This window comes from Arachis hypogaea, chromosome 19 (genome assembly GCF_003086295.3).
Source record: "Arachis hypogaea cultivar Tifrunner chromosome 19, arahy.Tifrunner.gnm2.J5K5, whole genome shotgun sequence".
NCBI lineage: Eukaryota > Viridiplantae > Streptophyta > Magnoliopsida > Fabales > Fabaceae > Arachis > Arachis hypogaea.
Window position 1 is genome coordinate 111,522,421 of NC_092054.1, and position 3,850 is coordinate 111,526,270.

The following is a 3,850-nucleotide window of genomic DNA, read 5'->3' on the forward strand; positions in this document are numbered from 1 at the left end:
TCTTGTTCTTTTTGAATTAAAACAATTTTTTATTTAAGAGAAGTGATGGATTCATAGGACATTCATAACTTTAGGACATAGTTACTAACTACTAATGATCATGTAATGAAGACACAAACACAAATAAGCACACAACATAGAAAATGAAAAACAGAAGAAATAAGAACAAGGAATGAATCCACCTTAGTGATGGTGGCGTTTCCTTCTTGAGGAACCAATGATGTCCTTGAGCTCTTCTATGTCTCTTCCTTGTCTTTGTTGCTCCTCCCTCATTGCTTTTTAGATCTTCTATGATTTCATGAAGGATGATGGAGTGCTCTTGATGTTCCACCCTTAGTTGCTTCCAATAATTGTGTGGAAGAAAATGTATCCCCTGAGGTATCTCAGGGATCTCTTGATTTGCAGTCAAATGTTCTACCACTGAGCTATAGACCCTTGATGGAAGCTTCTGTCTTCCCTTTCCTCTTTCTAGAGGTTTCTCTGGCCTTAGGTGCCATCAATGGTTATGGAAAAAAACAAAAAAGCTATGCTTTTACCACACCAAACTTAGAATGTTGCTCGCCCTCGAGCAAAAGAAGAAAGAATAGAAGAAGAAGAAGAAGAAGATATGGAGGAGATGGATGGGAGTGTGTATTCGGCCATATGGGTGGGATTGGGTGGGAGAGAGATGTTGAATTTTGAAGGTAGTGGGTGTATGGATGTGAGTGGTAAATGGAAAACAGAAGGGATGATCATGAATGGAAAGAGAGATGATGAGGTAGGTGGGAATTCTGTGGGGTCCACAGATCCTGAGGTGTCAAGGCATTTACATCCCTGCATCAATTTAGGCATGTGCACACAACTCTGGGCGTTCAGCGCCAGGTTGGTGCCCATTTTGGGCGTTCAACGCCCATTTGTTACCACTTCTGGCGTTGAATGCCAGAACCATGCTTGTTCTGGGCGTTCAGCGCCAGGATGCTGCCCATTTTGGGCGTTCAGCGCCAGAACCATGCTCTGTTCTGGCGCTGAACGCCAGACAGATGCTCCTCCAGGGTGTGATTTTTCTTCTGCTATTTTTGATTCTGTTTTCAATTTTTCTATTTATTTTGTGACTCCACATGATCATGAACCTATAAAGACATGAAAAAACAATGAAAATAAAAATTAGATAAATAAACATTGGGTTGCCTCCCAACAAGCGCTTCTTTAATGTCAATAACTTGACAGTGGGCTCTTCATGGAGCCTCACAGGTGTGCAGAGCTTTGTTGAGACTCCCCAACACCAAACTTAGAGCTTGGATATGGGAGTTCAACACCAAACTTAGAATTTGGTTGTGGCCTCTCAACACCAAACTTAGAGTTTGATTGTGGGGGCTTTGGTTGACTCTGCTTTGAGAGAAGCTTTTTCTGCTTCCTCTCCATGGATGCAGAGAGGGATCCTTGAGTTGTAAACACAAGGTTGTCCTTATTCAATTGAAGGACTAATTCTCCTCTGTCCACATCAATCACAGCTCTTGCTGTGGCTAGGAAAGGTCTTCCTAGGATGATGGATTCATCCTCTTCCTTTCCAGTATCCAGGACTATGAAATCAGCAGGGATGTAAAGGCCCTCAACCTTTACTAACACGTCCTCTACTTGTCCATAAGCCTGTTTTCTTGAATTGTCTGCCATCTCTAATGAGATTTTAGCAGCTTGCACCCCATAGATTCCCAGTTTCTCTATTACAGAGAGGGGCATGAGGTTTATTCCTGAACCAAGGTCACACAGAGCCTTAAAGATCATGGTGCCTATGGTACAGGGTATTATGAACTTTCCAGGATCCTGTCTCTTCTGAGGCAATGTCAGTTGATCCAGATCACTTAGTTCATTGATGAACAAGGGAAGTTCAACTTCCCAAGTATCAATGCCAAATAATTTGGCATTCAGCTTCATGATTGCACCAAGAAACTTGGCAGTTTGCTCTTCAGTAACATCCTCATTCTCTTCAGAAGAGGAATACTCATCAGAGCTCATGAAGGGCATAAGAAGGTTCAATGGAATCTCTATGGTCTCTAGATGAGCCTCAGAGTCCTTTGGTTCCTCAGAGGGAAGCTCCTTATTGATCACTGGACATCCCAGGAGGTCTTCCTCCTTGGGATTCACGTCCTCCTCTCCCTCTTTGGGTTCGGCCATGGTGCTTATGTCAATGGCCTTGCACTCTCCTTTTGGGTTCTCTTCTGTATTGCTTGGGAGAGTACTAGGAGGGATTTCAGTGATCCTCTTACTCACCTGGCCCACTTGTGCTTCCAAATTTCTAATGGAAGACCTTGTTTTATTCATGAAACTTACAGTGGCCTTAGATAGATTAGAGACTAAGTTTGCTAAATTAGAAGTATTTTGTTCAGAGTTCTCTGTCTGTTGTTGAGTGGATGATGGAAAAGGTTTATTATTGTTAAACCTGTTTCTTCCACCATTATTAAAGCCTTGTTGAGGCTTTTGATCCTTCCATGAGAAATTTGGATGATTTATCCATGATGAGTTATAGGTGTTTCCATAAGGTTCACCTAAGTAATTCACCTCTGCTATTGCAGGGTTCTCAGGATCATAAGCTTCTTCTTCAGAAGATGCCTCTTGAGTACTGTTGGATGCAGCTTGCATTCCATTCAGACTCTGAGAAATCATATTGACTTGCTGAGTCAATATTTTATTCTGAGCCAATATGGCATTCAGAGTATCAATTTCAAGAACTCCCTTCTTCATAGGCGTCCCATTATTCACAGGATTTCTTTCAGAAGTGTACATGAACTGGTTATTTGCAACCATGTCAATGAGTTCTTGAGCTTCTGCAGGCGTTTTCTTTAGGTGAATGGATCCACCTACAGAGGTATCCAATGACATCTTAGATAACTCAGACAGACCATCATAGAATATATCCAGGATGGTCCATTCTGAAAGCATGTCAGAAGGACACTTTTTGGTCAGTCCTTTGTATCTCTCCTAAGCTTCATAGAGGGATTCACCTTCTTTTTGTATAAAGGTTTGAACATCCACTCTAAGCTTGCTCAGCTTTTGAGGAGGAAAGAACTTGGCTAGGAAAGCCTTGACCAGCTTATCCCAAGAGTTCAGGCTATCCTTAGGTTGAGAGTCCAACCATATTCTAGCTCTGTCTCTTACAGCAAATGGGAAAAGCATGAGCCTGTAGACTTCAGGATCTACTCCGTTAGTCTTAACAGTATCACAGATCTACAAGAATTCAGTTAAGAACTGAAAGGGATCTTCGGATGGAAGTCCATGAAACTTGCAGTTCTGCTGCATCATAGAAACTAGCTGAGGTTTCAGCTCAAAATTGTTTGCTCCAATGGAAGGAATGGAGATGCTTCTTCCATGTAAATTGGAATTTAGTGCAGTAAAGTCACCAAGCATCCTCCTTGCATTATTATTATTTTCGGCTGCCATCTCCTCTTCCTGTTCAAAAATTTCTGAAAGGTTCTCTCTGGATTGTTGTAATTTAGCTTCTCTTAATTTTCTCTTCAGAGTCCTTTCAGGTTCCGGATCTGCTTCAACAAGAATATTCTTGTCCTTGCTCCTGCTCATATGACAAAGAAGAGGGCACAGAAAAAATAATAATAATAGAGTTTCTTTATACCGCAGTATAGGGATCCCTTTGTGAGTGGAAGAAAAGAGGGAGACAAAGAATGTAATGTAATGGAAGAAACACAACTGTGAGGAGGGTATAGATGTGAGATGAGATGTTAGTAGATGAATAAATAAATAGAATAAGATGGGAGAGGGAGAATTTTCGAAAATAATTTTTGAAAAAGGGTTAGTGATTTTCGAAAATAGTTTTTGAAAAAGGTTAGTAATTTTCGAAAAATTTTGAAATCAAAAATAA

The 3,850-nt window shown here is 41.0% G+C and overlaps 1 non-coding gene across 1 annotated transcript; it reads left to right on the top strand.

Annotated features, from left to right (window-relative positions):
* Positions 1-2,910: 2,910 nt before the first annotated feature.
* On the top strand, positions 2,911-3,018 carry LOC112782165 (small nucleolar RNA R71). Its single transcript, XR_003192901.1, has one exon. It is a non-coding gene; the product is annotated as a small nucleolar RNA R71 (small nucleolar RNA).
* Positions 3,019-3,850: the final 832 nt, after the last annotated feature.